The sequence below is a fragment of the Hyaena hyaena genome, unplaced genomic scaffold (genome assembly GCF_003009895.1).
Source record: "Hyaena hyaena isolate Hyena2069 unplaced genomic scaffold, ASM300989v1 scaffold_353, whole genome shotgun sequence".
In the NCBI taxonomy this organism is placed as follows: Eukaryota; Metazoa; Chordata; class Mammalia; order Carnivora; family Hyaenidae; genus Hyaena; species Hyaena hyaena.
The window spans coordinates 1,443,362-1,459,145 of NW_024080987.1; the positions used below are offsets into that span (position 1 = coordinate 1,443,362).

General features: G+C 36.4%; 1 protein-coding gene across 1 annotated transcript in view; it reads right to left on the reverse strand.

Moving 5' to 3' along the window:
- MAP2 (microtubule associated protein 2) overlaps window positions 1-15,784 on the reverse strand; it is a 275,144-nt gene that overhangs the window by 90,765 nt on the left and 168,595 nt on the right. The window contains exon 4 of the mRNA XM_039249970.1: window positions 6,847-6,924. The gene's annotated coding sequence lies outside the window, so the exon portion shown is untranslated. The remainder of the gene's footprint in view (window positions 1-6,846; window positions 6,925-15,784) is intronic.

Genomic DNA, 15,784 nt, shown 5'->3' on the forward strand with positions numbered 1-15,784 from the left:
TTCTTTTACTTCTGTGCGTGTGGAAAGCCTGGTTTCATTAGGGTTTCTTCATTTTAAAATGCTCTCTGATGCCATGAGAACTTGCTTAAATTGCTACCTATTCTCAAAGGGTAAAGGAGTTTTAACCTTTCAGGAAAAACCAGTAATCATACCATTTCTGCAATGCAATATATTCACTCACCCAAGCATTCCACAGTCACAGGAAACTGGATTTCCAAGACAGAATTACTTAGCAGCTAAGTTGATTTTATGGCATATTTAGCAGATAGAATGGTTTGTCTACAACACCGTGACACATATTTCATTCATAAAAAATAGATGCACTCCACCCTTCATACAAATAGCAATATTGACTCCAAATACATACACAGAACAAATAAAAAATATACTGTGAAGCCTATGTATGATTACTCATGAGTTCATCAAAACATAAAAGTTCTTGAAAAACTTTTTTGCAAAAGTACAAACTAGGTTCTTCCCCTCAATATTTTACCTTTACTCATTATTTTTCTTTAAAAGTTCAAATCCTTCTTCAGTTCAAGATGGGTTTTGACCACCCCAATCACGTCTTTTTATAATGAATTTTAGAAATTTGTCGAAGTACAAATATTCATTTTGTTCCTCAATGAAGCCTTCTTCATCTATTAATTAATCAATTGATTCACTTGGTAGGAAATTACTGAAAAACTAAAAGGATTAGGCACTATGCTATTTTTAGCCATTATTCTCTTGGACACAATGTTTGTTTATTTCCATAAGGAAGGTTTTAAATAAGATCTTATTTGTGTACTACTTTAAAAATTAACATTGATAAGCTGATGTATAAAACACATTTACTGTTTTAACATGATACTGAAACAATGATTCACAGTTTTGTTTCCATGGTATGATTGACATCTCTTCTCACCAGGGCTTGAGGTGTTTGATCCAAATGTTCACACATATTTATACTTGAGACAGATTTTCCTTTGGCATCACAGAGTCAGCTAACAGTTTATCAGAATCTCTTTCTTCTTTTTCCTGAGAACGTAGCAGGAATGTATTTGCTAACCATCCTTACTGTTAGATGTGGTCCTGTAATTCAGCTCTAGCCAATGGAAGTGGCTCATATACAAGTCCTACATGTTCCCCTTGGTCTTTGCCCCTCTAGCAGCTGGCTGTAGACAATGACAAAGTAAAACCATGAACGGAAAGATCCCTTTGTCTGAAAGGAATCCCACAAATCTGTAAAATGGACAGATAGGCTCCCAATTCAAACACCCATGCAGGGCTGTTAAGTGAGCAAGAAATAATGTGATAGTACATTTCTGGATCTATTGATTAGTTTGAGCAATTAGCCATCCTTTTTTTTTTAAAAGAAAATTAATGTTTATTCATTTTTGAGAGAGAGAGAGAGAGAGAGAAAGAAAAAAGACAGAGCACAGAAGGGGAAGGGCAGACAGAGGGAGACATAGATTCTGAAGCAAGCTCAAGACTTTGAGCTGTCAGCACAGGGCTTGAACCCATGGACTGTGAGATCATGACTTGAGCTGAAGTAGGGCACTTAGCCAACTGAGCTCCCCAGGTGCCTCTGAGCAATTAACCATCCTAATGTTATGACATATGGATTGAAAACACATAGCTTTCCTAAGGCAGACAAGGGGAAAATGGTTTTTTAGGCAGGAGTTGCAGAAATAACAAGGACCAGTGTAACATGAGAAAAACATGGCTTACAAAGAGGATTAATTAAATTGTTGAAGAAGGAACAAGTTGTCTGCCATCGTTAGAATGAAGGAAAGGCAGCTGAGTAGACAGTCGGATTAGAGATTGTCCAGAAATGGCCCCTGGGAGCACAGTTTTGAAGGGTCTTTACTGAGTTTGATAACTTATATTATAGGAAAATTTTAAGTAGGAAGAAGGAAGGATCTGATGTACATGAAAAAAAAAAAGTCATCTGGTGCCTGCATGCAGAGGAGTCAGGTTGTAAAAGAGTCAGGAAAAGGGCAACTCATCAAAGGTCACTGAAAGGTTCAGGTAAAGGTCCTGGAGGCTGGGCTGAGGGAGTAAGAGTGTCCCGTCCTTGGATTATGAGGTACCACAGTAACCACACAATTTTCCCTCTTTCTTTAAGCAAAAATGTAGATTTTCATTGGCTTTCACTTCTTTCCTGCATTGACTGAGACAAGGGTCCTGCAACTGGTCAAACATCCAAGACTTGACTTTTAAGACTTTCCACAGTAAGTCTCCTTCTTTACATAGCCATGGCCAGCAAAAGAACCCAATGCATAATAAACATTTGTATATTCTGTGCATTAGAAAAAGTGCTCATCAGCCCCAAATTGTTGTCTTTTCCTATCTCCATTTGGCCAAACTGTTAAAAGGCAAGACTTACTGACAGCACCGCCCTGACAAGAACCCGAGCCTTTTGCAGCAGGTGGTGCCCACCTCTGCCTACAGAATTGCAGCCCAAACAATCTGCTCGGAATTGCCGAGAAATCAGTAGAATGTACTTATGACTCAGCCTGTTAAGTAGGAGGACTGTTATTGTTATTTTAACTCCTGCCAGAGTATGTGGGCTATTCTCCCTTTTTCTGTCTCTAGTTAACCATGAGACATCTTTCTTCAAAACCTCACCCCTGGAATAGGCTCTTGCTCAGTAAGAACCAGAACACTTTGGGGTCTATGTAACTGGCAGTTGATAGTACAGATTAGAAAAGGCTTTCATAAAGGAGACATCTGATATTGCAATTTACCAATTGAGGTTATTTTTAGAATGCTTAATGTGCCTTTGAAATTATTCACATAGAGGGTCATGGGCCAGAGCTGAGTGCTGATAAAATAGATAGTAACCAGGGCAAGTCAAGGTACTTATTTTCAGAAAGGATAGTGAAAATACCAGGTTTTCTTTCCCTTTTCCCTAACTTTTGGGGACACTGCGGTCCTATTGTTTGTCTTTTCTCTTGCCAAATGCTCTCAGCAATGTAAACACTCATCAAGTGCTGCTCATAAGGAATATTGTAAAAGTAAAAGAAAAAAAAAGTCAGGCTGTTTTATAGAAAATTGTCTTAAGGGCTAAAATTCACCCATCTATGAATGATGAGAAGATATATACATTTATTCTAAAGATAAAGCAAAATCTAAGCAATGTCATGTTCTACCAAGTCTTTATATTTTTATTTAAAGGATGGCATGTAATTATAAGATAAATATTTTCTGCTCTTAAAATGGATTTCTCTTATCTACCCAGCTGACTTGTGCTTAATTTGTCTCTGGTTTTTGGACTGTAAATTAAGATTCAATATTATATATCAGTAGAATAAAGTTTTATCAGAATGCTATAAAGCAATATGTCAAAATTGTGCATGAAAGCTCCCCAGCATTCCAGAAGCAATTGACTCAATTAAGATAAACTGAAAGAATACTTTAAGGGGCAACAACCATCACTGATGAGTGTATTAAAGACATAGTATGTATTCCACAGTACTCTTATATCCCTATTCAGTCCCTTAGCAACTGAGAGCCCACCAAGATGGAGACACTGTTCTAGACACAGCTCAGAATGTCACATAGTCTCCTCAGTGGGGGGAAAGGAGGTTAAGATGATGCCGTGGAGGCAGAAGAGGCCAGTTTGTATAGCACCTTGCTAGCCACAGGAGGAGAGTGGGCTTTATTCTGACTGTTGGTGGATTTGGGGCAGTCGCTGGTAAATTCTGAACAAAAGAGTCATATCAACTGATTGAGATTATAAAAGATCACAGACTATAGAAGAGCTAGACTGAACACAGGAGGCTATGTAGTGGTCAAGATGAGAGAGAGTGGATTTCAATGATACAAGTAGAGAGAATGAGAAATGGTCACATTCTGGATGGGCACCAGCTTGGTACTCTTATTATCTGCTGTGAGGCTTAAGGAGGCTAAATAATATGCTTCTAAGAGGTAGAAGAGGCTGAAAATAAACCAATGTCAGGTTTGTTTACTACACTGTAATGTTTACATGGGGCTTTTGTGTCAAAGAGATACTATTACATAAAGTAGTAAGACTCTTAAACTTCAGAGACAGATACCAAGCTCTAAATGTAGAATTGCATGTATTAGGTTTGAAATACTCAATTTGAAAATATAGAATATTTAGTAATAATAGTAACTGATTAGAAATATTATATCATTTACAAAGCATTTTTGCTCTTATTATCCCATTCAATTTAATCTAACTGGCATGGTTAGGTGACCAGAAACGTAATTACCCAGCAAACAATGTTAACATAGCACAGCAAAACAGAGATATCTAATGAAATAGTCACTTTGATGGTATTACTGAAGGAAACTTTGCCACTCCTAAATAGCCTGTTTTGTCTCTCTGGATAGAACTTGTGTCTTCCTTGCTTTTCTAACGTCAGTCCTTTCAAGTCGCAAAGAAGGATCCCAATAATTAGTGAAATAAAGAGAACTACTATTTCTGTGTCAAATAGGTTAGGTAGGTTTTCTTGATTCTTTTTCTGGTAGATGGCGTAGTTTTGGAGTCTGAGAAGAATGAATTTGAATCTAGCTCTGCAATCACTAAATGATCTTGATTAAGTTGCCTTATATATATGGATTTTGATTTCCCCATTTGCAGATTTGCATTGCATTTCTGATCCGGGTGTCATACACAGTCTTGCATTTACTCATATATGCCCAGAAAAGGTTAGTTTATCTCTACTTTCTTCCCCAACACAGCCAAGATGCTCATCTACTCCCTTCAGAAATTAAGTTATGAAAACTTCCATATCTATAAATCTTACCAATGCACATTTATATTCCTTTTGCCTTCAACAAATGCTAGAATTAACTGTAATGTTAGAGAAAATGAGAAAAAGAGTCCCTTTTTTTACATTTCCCTCATGATTTTGGAAGGAAATATGAGCAACTGATATAGGCCAAATGAGAGAGTTTTTAAGTATCTTTTACATTTTGGAGATAGTATTTACATTGCATTTGGGAATAGTCGGTATTTCCTCCATGGGTAAATAAAACAGATTTCAATCATTTTATTATGGCAAAAGCATTTAAAAAAAAAAAAAAAACCCAAAGCATGAGTCAATTAGTTAGTGAGATCCTTACAGCCAATAAAAGAGATAATTTTTTAATAGGAAAAAACTAAAACATAAACAGAAATAGCATAGTATCACATATTAAGAGCTTTTGATTTCTTACATACATATGCCAAAGATACCTTGAAAGCCATGCTTAAACCATCTTAGCATTGAATGTTCAAAATGTCAAGTTATTTGGGACTAGTAATTAGTAATACTAAGTACCGGATGATTGAAACATTATATTGAATCAACTTTATGACAAAAATGAGTCAACCAGATCTTCATGTATCAATATGGCTGAATCTCTAAATATAAGGCAAAAGAAGTCTACAGTATAATGCCATTTATGTAAGCTTTTAAAATGAAAATAATTATATGGCATATTGTTTCACACATACCATTAAAGTATTAGAACATGTATGGAAAGGATATATCATCTTCAGGATTATGACATCATACAGAAAGAAAGGAAGAGGAGCAAGGTGAGCTTTTGTTCTCTCTGTGATGATTTATTTCATCAGAAAAGATCAACACAGTCGAATATTAGCCCTTGTTTAATCCATAAGGCTGATACTTTGGTAATTATTATAATATTTTCTATATTTTGATTTGAAATTTTTGTAAAGTTTCTTGATTAAAAATAAAGTGATGAAGAATTCATGAAAATAGTAAAGCATATATTGTTGTGACCAATTTAAGATGGGATAACTAGTTCTTCTAATAAAAAGAAATTGAAATAAAATACATTCTCCATTTCCTAGAATAAAAAGTCATTCATTTGTCTTCTTTCTATCATATTATTCTGCTCTAACACAGGAATTTTGAGTTTAAAAAAATGTAAAATGAAAGAAAAATTCTTTCTGTTTATAAACTAAGCTCAAATACATATTTTCTTTTATTTACTCAGGCAATAGTTATAAACTAGTAAGTACAAACATGAAATAAATGTTGCCTGCCATGACTCTTTGGGTAAATGCATTGTTTTTTTTTTTTTTTCTTCTAGAAATTTGGATAGAACCAATTCAAAGCACAGGAGAATCTGATGGCTAGGCATTACCACACAACATGAAATTATTCTCATAGTACTAGCTCGGGCTGGTGTTCTCCCAGACCTCTGCATGAAACCTTGGGTAAACTCCTTACATCTGCTTGCCTCCTCTCCTTCTGTCTCAAACCCCAATCTGTATAATGGAGATATCCCCATATCTACTCACAGAGTTGTTGTAAGGAATACAGGGGTTAGTTATATAAAGTAAGTCATGCAAGGTCACATTGGGCACATAGAAAGTGTTGAGAAAATACTACTGGTATTTTACCCATAGCAGGAGAAACAGGCTTAGTTCGGTCCTCATTTCAGAAAAAGATCTTTTCAACTCTTTTACTATTAAATCATTCAAAACATTTTGAAGTGCTATTTTAATAAACCTAAATCTATTAGATGTAGAATTCATGTGTATTTCTCCCTTATTAAAACAAACTGACATTTATTTAATAAAGATTTTTTTTTTAATGTAGTTGACAGAGGCACCTATATGGCTCAGTCAGTTAAGCCTCCGACTTTGGCTTAGGTCATGATCTCACCCTTCATCAGTTCGAGCCCTGCGTCAGGCTCTATGCTGACAGCTCAGAGGCTGGAGCCAGCTTTGGATTATGTGTCTCACTCTCTGCTTCTCCCCCACTCATATTCTGTCTCTCTTTCTCTCTCTCAAAAGTAAATATTTAAAAATGTGGTCGACAGTTATTTTTCAAAATTGTGGATAACTCTTTTATTGTAGAGAGGATAGGGTCTTACCTACTCAAGGAAGTAGTAAAATAGCAAAATTCGTTATGTTGTATTCTCAAAGGGTTAATAATATGTTCTGGCTTCTTTCTGTAAGAAAAAGAATTTAGGAAATTATTAATTTAATCTATGATCAATATAAAAATCTCTTACATCATGTAGATTGACGCCAAATTCAACTTGTGGTTTTCTCTTGCTCTGTTGGGTAACTATGAGGCTGCAAGATGGATTTCATGATGGTTTCCATTATGGTCATACACTGAGCATTTACAGCCAGCTAAATGCTCTATCATGTGTTGGACAGAGAAAAGAAAATGTTAACTTTTGCACACTTTTTCTCACCTTTTAGCTTTACTCTAGTGAAGCTTCCTAAGTATTATCCAAGGAAAAATAAAATTTTAAATTGTTTTCAGCTAATAAATAGCAGGCAACTGTATTCTCTCACAAGAGAATATATTCATCCTAGTAAATTAATTACATCTTTAAAGGACTGGGCCTCTAGCCCAGCTGCATTGATTCTTTCCAGCACAGGATGGAGAGGAATGTTTTAACAATGAACTAAATTTTCCCTATACAGTATGAAGCTTACTTTGACATTCAGAATCCTAAAAGTCATACTGGATTAGTAGTCCTGCTTAGAAATTTCACTAGAACAATAGAGGACACTTCTTACTGAATTGCTATGTAGAAATAAACTTAATTACTAGAAGGCACTAGGTTTGCTTTGTACCTCATAAGCCATTCTCAAGACATAAGTGATTTGTGTTTACATACAAGGGCAGAAATCATTTTGAAATCTTGCTCTCTTACAACAGGCATCTGAACCTGTGCATCTCTATATGTTATCACCAGGGCCTGTGTGATTTCATACCTCGTAGAGTGGTTGGATGCCATCATATACCCTCAAGGAAGATGTCATTCTACAAGTAAAGGCCCTAAGACTCAAAGTGTGATAGCTATTAACTCTTCTTGGAGACCCAGTAGGAAATGTAAAGTTGAAAAGATAAGCGGTTGGCTCACTTCCTCCTTATCACCATTCAGAGAACAATGCATGCAGGGATATGAGCAGACAGGGTTTGATTCAAAAGTAACAAATATTGACTGGGCCACATTCCATATGCAACAGCAAATAAGTCTATTGCTGCACATTAAAGTTAGAAAGGCTTAACATTAAAAAAATAAAATTCTGTAGGCAAGAAGAAACATAATAGGATTCTCCAATCTCTCAAATAATTTGACAGTTACCTTAGGAAAAAGAAGTTCTCAGAGACCACATGTCTAAACAGGTTTCTCCCCCTATATTTCAGCTCAGTGGTTTTCAAATTTGAAATATATATAACATTATTATACAGAGTTCTATACACAATAACTTAAGACTACTTAAAGATTTTTAAAGAGTAGCTTTGATTAAAAGCATACTAAATCTTGTTGGTTGATTTTAGAGCAGAAAGAGAAGGGTTAGAGCAGCTCTGGACCTTGTTCAGATAGAAAGGGTCCTCGCATATTTAATCAATGAATGCTGAATAAAATATCATGCTTTGTTTCGTCTTTAAATTCCCTGTTTTCCTTAAATTCCTTCATGCGCATATATTTTACACTACATCTTCATGATTTTGTATGTGATAAGTACGTGTCCATGTGTGTGTATAAGTGTGCAAGTACACATAAATGTGTGTGCATGTCTCTTTGACACTAGTAAACATTTCTAAAAAGCAAGAAAGAATTCCATAGAACAAGGATCAGCAAACTGTTCCATAGAACAGATCCATGGACTGTATCTGTCCTGTTGCCTGTTTTTCTAAATACAGTGTTATTGGCTTCTAGCCGCGTTCATTCATTTCTTTGTTGTCTGTGACCGCTTTCATGCTTCAATGCCACAGTCGAGAAGCTGTGACAGAAACTGTATGGCCTTTCATGTATTTATATATGACCCAAATGTTTACTATCTCGCTCTTTACAAAAAAACATTGCTCACACCTGTTATCAAAGAACATGTTCATCATTTGAGGAATACCAAAAGCAATATTAAAAAACTAATATCCTGTCTTTGATAGTCTTTCCAAATATTAACTCAATAGTTATATATGAATGAAAGTGAAATTCGAGCCCTAAACAATTAAAAGCTAATTTCATTCCAACAGAATTGAGAAATTATTGACCAAAGGATGGGATGATTACTAGAAAATTGAGGTTACTCAGTCATAACAATTTTAGTCATAAAATAATGCCCCGTTTACCCATTATCCTGACTTTTGTGTGGTTTTTTGTTTGTTTTAAAATTAAAATGGCTGTGCTTTTTTTCTAGACTTTATTTTATGAAAAAAGAGATAAATGCCATCTGGGATTTATTTTTTAAGAGCAACTTATGGCCTATTCCACTAGGCACATAAAATTGAATAGTCACTTTAAATTAACACAGTGCCGCTAGAAGGGATCATTTTTATTCCATATCAAAAAGATCAAATTAGTTTAACACAGCTTTTGTTAAGAATATTATTTGACACAGTCTTAGTATTTGATACCTTATACATAGGGGCTACAAATCCCTAAAATAATGTTAGCAAACATTTATGCAGGATTTATTATGTGCCACACAATGTTCCAAGCACTTCACATATATTAATTCACTTATTCCTCACTATTCCTCTATGACAGGTAACTACTGTTTTCCCTACATATGGATGAGAAACCTGAGGCAAACAGACTTAAGTGCCCTTCCCAGCATCACATAGGTAGAAAGTGGACAAGACTTTTCAACCATATACCAACTCTTTAGGGACCCTGAGAATTGGTGTTAGGTCTTTAAGTTTGGTGAAAGACAATTTAAGCACAGAGGCTTTGTGACTCTTTGAGAAGTGGTATTTCACCAATGGCAGCATTCAATTTACTAGAAACACTTACTAAACATATATTTTATTCAGTATATTCAACTTTTTTTTTTTTTAACCAAATTGAAATGTGCTCAGCTGCAGTTCTGCCTCTGTTCTCTGCTTCATTATTTCTATCAGATTTGCTTAAGCCACTTTCCAGAACCCTTTAGAGTTGGGTTTGAAACACTGAGAATCATGGCTGGGAACACCTGACAAAGTTAATTTACTTAACATCTATATTTAGGGGCAGCCAACATATAATAGAGAATAGAGTGTATTCTCTCTATGGCATCACAAAATAAGTTGAGTAGATTATCTACTGAGGAAGTCAAGATAGATATTTGTTCAGCCTTGGGCAAAATCAGCTTTTACCAGTTACACAGATAAATAGGATGTGCACACAATATATTTAGTCTGCATAATACATGTCTGGCTGTTGACATATTTACATGGAAGTTATGTTATACTCCTCGCACTGAAGTTAGAATGATAAATTCATGCAGATTTAAAATCTCAGGAAGAAACAGTGAGGTAAGAACCCATGTTTCATTAAACAAGAAAGTCAAGATATAATCTTCCTTAGATTATTAGGCCAGGATATACTTGTCATTAACCTTTGAAACACATTCTAGTATAGTATCACTTTGTTATTTTTCATGTTTTGATAGACTTTGTCAGATAAGTGAAACATTGAGATGCCTGAAGTTGAAATCCTGAACAGCATTTTGGAAGGCTAACCTTAAACTCCCTAGCTATTAGTTAGCTCTCAAATAAACAATAGTAACATTGTTCTCCATCTCCTCTATCAATCTGCTTTATGTGATTTTAAACAGTTCATGTAGGAGGGCACTTGTGGGGATGAGCACTGGATGTTATATGGAAACCAACCTGACAATAAACTATTAAAAAAATAAAATAAACAGTTCTTGTAATTCAGAGCACTTGTGAAGGATAACAAGATTTCAACTACTGAGGACATTCAAAATTGCCAGTACTATTGGGAAAAGATCCACTATCCAAGCAGTCTTTAAACAGGAGACTGCTACCAACATAAAATCATTTAGTCTAACAGGCTACTAAACCATTTCTATTCCCTGATAGGCTTAGAAGCAGTTCATTATCACTACTTATTTGAAAGTAGCCAAAAGTCATGGTGCATCAAAGTCACTGATACTTGAACAGATCAGAGAAAGATCTTCCTTTCTTGGAGCTTTTGCAAAAGTTCTTGTTTGAAGAACATCATGTTTCTTGCAAAGGAAACATACCTCAAAATATATGAATTAAAGACAGTAAACAAAAGTCCTACTCAAAACATATGGTTACCAGTTGACCAGAGAATCTAGGTAAGTTAGACAGTAAGAATTCTCCACTTTGATTCCCAAGCCTGATACTTCAGGCTATTGCTAAGGAGTAGCAGAGTGGGTTAAACCAGCTTAGTAGGAATTAGCCAGTCTTGTCCAAAGCACCTCAACCTAATTCAAGGCTGTAAAAATAGGATACAGGTGGGTGAAGGATAAAGGATTGGATTAGTCAGAAAAGTCAAGCTTAAGTCTCAGAGAATTTGCACAATAAAGGTTTATATCCTGCTCATACAAATCCTGATGTGGGTAGGGTAATGCTCCAGGCCAGCTCTCTCCCATGATCAGAGTACATTCTTTTTGTGGCTCAACTCATGGCCTCCAAGATTACTGTAGCAGGGAGGAAGATACGGGAGGGCTGTCCTCGAGCTTTTAAGTGCTTTAACACAGAAGTGACGCACATTACCTCCTCTTAACACTCAATGGCCCAAACTAACCACTATAGTTCTGCCTACTTAAGGGATTGAGAAACATGGAGAGTAAGTGGAGCTCTGGTAGGGCACCTGGCTGCCTCAGTCAGTAGAGCATGCAACTCTTGATCTTGGGATTTGAATTCAAGCTCCAAGTTGGGCATAGAATTGCTTTTAAAAATTGATACACGGGGATCTGGTAAATGCCTCCACTGCAAGAATGAAGGAAGCATGATGAGATGTCCAGTAACTACTTTAGGGTCAAGTTTAGATTCTTCTTGGTTGGAAAGGGTTGAAAAGAAATGGTCAGTGGTATCAGCGAAAAACTTATTTGCTAAATTGTTAACATACGGGCTGACTCTGACTGGGTATAAATAAATATTTTATTTTATAAATAAAATACAAGAGGCATTGCAATATAGAGAACCTTGGGCAGCAACAGGGCACATGTGTCAGTGTTTTCACTTATTTATATATTACACTGCTGTTTTCTGCTCCGAATCAGAATATATCTGAAGAACTAACACTTCTTTACTGACAGAAAGCCATCTGTTCATTTGTTTCTAATTTTCATACAAACACTAACCGTTTTTAAAATGGTAGAATAAGGTAGTGCAGATTTTCAGGTTTATGCGGTATAAGGAGAAAGAACTGGGTTAATACACCAAGGAAACAGCAGGCTGTCACAAACTTACCTGACGAGGATGTCTCTTAAGTGATTTCACTACTATTTTCAAAACTCTTCTGTCAACATGATAAAAACTGAATTTCTAGGCCTCACCTCAAGAGGTTCTACACCATGCCAATGCTCAACTTGTTCATTCATCCCCAACTTTCTACCATCACAAAGCCTCATATTGGCTCACACTGGTTCCTTTGCCAACCTATTAATTGCCCTCTTCTTTCCAGTTTTGTATTTTTCTTCTTTCCCTCCACAAAGTCATCTTCCTTCTCTTTTTCTTCTCTTCTTCTCTCCCTGTCTCCTCCCTCCTCCAGGTCTGTCAACTCCTCCTTGAATGGGAGAGGTGTTCTCTGTGAAATCTCCCCAACCACTTCCAGGCACATGCTGCTTGTTTTTATCACCTATTTGGCATTCACATGAATTATCTTTTGCTGTGAATGAAATTTATTGAAATTGAAACAAATTTGTACCCCATCTTCTTTCTGCTTTATTTCAATCCTAGAAGCTATTGGTTTCTATCAAATACATGAATTCCTTCTTTTTAAAAATAGTATTCTGAATTCAAAATGAACACAAATGAAGAACAAAACATATGAAGCAATATAAGAGTATACAATGTCCTTCAAATAAGGCTACCATATTTTCAAATTGTCTCAAGAAGTATTAGCAATTTACATTTCTACCACTGCCTATTTCCCTACACCATTAGCAGCACTGTGTGTTATTTATTTAACATCTGCTCCACTTCATTCCAATGAATCTGTAGGCTCTAGAGGGCAGGGGCCGTTTTCTTTTATATTTAATATATAAATATTAGTATATTTATTAATTCTGGTCTGGTAGCAAGTACTTGCTTAATAACTACTTAACAAATGAATGAAAAATTGAGGTATATACTGCAAAAAAGATAGAAAACTGTGTTGATGCCTTAATTCTGTATATATAAACTTCTCTATTCTAAGCAATGAAATTTCCTTATCTACCTGACTAACTGCTTCCCTGATTTGAAAGTGGGTGATTAGCAAAAGTTGAATGAATGAATAATTATAAGAATGATAACAGTTTATTTTCCTAACCATTCTGACTAGGATTTGATTAAGCTAGATTTCTTAAATAAAAAAATAACACAAACTTTGGATATGGATGCTGTGTTGGAATGCTGGCCTATTACCTACTGGCTGTGTAAGACTGGGCATACCTGCTACGTTTTTGGAAACTTAGTTTTATCAATAAAATGGAGAGTATTAGTGAAGTTTCTCTTATAGAGCTGCTGCAAGACATAAAGAAAATCATTTGTAGAAAAATGGTTTGACAAATCTGGAAAATTGTAAGGTCTTGGATGGTATTCCTTCACCGCTTGGCACTACTGTATCCCTTGTGAAGAGACTATGTAATAACTTGAGCGAAGTTCATGCCAATACATGGTTTCTTAGGTTCAACTCTTTTCCTTTGTTTTGCTTAACAGACAAATAATGCCTTTTGTAAGATCTTAGGATAGAGAGTGTTTTTGAGAAGGAATATGCCAGAGAAAGAAAGCATATCATTTACTAATAGCCCAAGGTCACCTGCTAAGAGCCATATGTCAACCTGCAGGAGCAAAGAGAGATTTCATTGGGGAAGCAGATGAAGCCTTTGGTTGGACCCCGATGACAGAGCACCAAGCTATTTCTGAGGCCACTGTGAGTGTGCAAATTCCAGCTGTGGTCTAAAAAAGTCAGACTTCAGCTGAATGATGATGTTCTTTGCCGGAGCTCCTGCACTCTCTGAGGATGACATCCTGACTGCTGGTGAATTTGAAAAGGCATGCTTTTAGGAAAGGGGGCTTTTTTCCACCAAAGAGAGGAAAATACTTGCTGTGCTGTAGTCATCTGATAGGAAAGATGAAATTCTGGCAAATCTACTTTTAGCCCAAAGACCTAAAAGCTCTAGAAGCAGAGGGATTTCACCAACTCACTGAAGTCTTGGAGAAGCATTTACAATTAAGGGTGATCTCCAGCTGATTCAGGCCCCTCATCTCTTGTATATTGTTGAAGAGGCAATGTGTGATAACTTAATCAGCACAGTGGGGACTAAGTAGGCACCTACCCCTCCCTTTCTGTAATGTTAATTTGAAATAACTTCTTTCCTCCCCAAGTTATTTTCTTAACAGTGGCGGCCAACATTTTATTGCTAAAGAAATTTCCAGTAATGACCCATTTTAAAAAGTGAAGATTTCTTAGCTGAGTGGGAATATTACTTATTGGGTAAGAAATACATCAAAATAAAAGCTTCATTTAAAATATACTTGAATGTACTATATTAGCACTCCCGGGTGTTCTAGAAATTCAAAAACAATGTTTAGGCATGCATGATACAATAATTCTCCCATCAGTAAACTTAGAAATATGAACACACAAGGATATATCAGTAAGATTTCACTAAACAAAAGAGGAGGGCTTGACACAGAGATGCTGGTAACAAAAGTTTGCCTCACTATAAATAGGAGGCAAAGGAGGAGGCAGATCATCCGCTGGGGAGCTTTTTAAAATGTTTTTCCCCTCTTCTATTATTGTGTCAGTGGCCATGCAATTCCTCTCTTTTGTGCTCTTTTCAGAAGGGTGTTCTATTATTATGCTTTATTTAATTGGCTTAGATTTAAATAAATAGACACCACTGAGAGGAGGGGCAGTTGGAATGGAGGAAGGAGGCATTAGGAAATTAACACAGGAGGAGGGGCACAGAGAGACAGGGACTGTGGCTGTAGCCAGATACCAGAGAACCCCAAGCCCTGCCTGCTCCAGAAAGGCTTTTATCTACAGCTCCCAGTGGCCACTTAACATCTATAATCAAGCCACATGGGTCTGATTTATATAAAAACATATGAAAATAAGATTAAAGTCTAAGCTTTAAAAAATAACAGCAAGTGAACCAATGAGGTTGCAAATATTCCAGCTGCTCTAATTACTGTTGTTCCAAAGGAAATGTGAGGGCTGCTGACGCCCAGCTAGGGTTCTCCCGGGCGCTTCTGGGACTCCATTAGCCACTTGTGGTATTTGCAGGCACCAAAGTTTACTTCAGAGGTAAGGTTTCACCCTCTCAATCTGAGAATGGTTGTTAAAACTATTCTAGAGCCAATGAAGAATCGACAGTCTTTAAACAAAATTATTGAGACTTTAAAACTGTATTATAATATGAAACAACTGTGACTCCCAACTGTTACATCAGGAAAGCCCGAGAGTCTTCTAACTGCACGTGCAGGACCCTGCTCACCTCCCACTGACCACCCCAGTCTCTCCAGGATCTTCCCCGCACTGTGAGGTGCCAGCCACCTGCTCCGTGGGTCCCCTTGCACCTGGAGAGCTGAGTTATTTCATCCTTGACAAAGGTTTCAACTTTAAGGATTTTAGAAGTAGCTTCTCTGTGAAGGAGTACAGATCCTACAACAGAGTGGTTTTGTTTTGTTTAATTTATTTATAATTTCACTTTTTCCATTTCACATCCATCCTATTTTTCAATGCCACACCAAACCGGAAGTCATTCAGCTCAAAGAAAACTCATGTAGCTAAAGAAAAGAGGGGACAACAGTTAAAAATAAAGCCGCAAACCATTCCCTACTTCCTTTGCCTCATGTTTTTGGTGGCTCTATCTAGT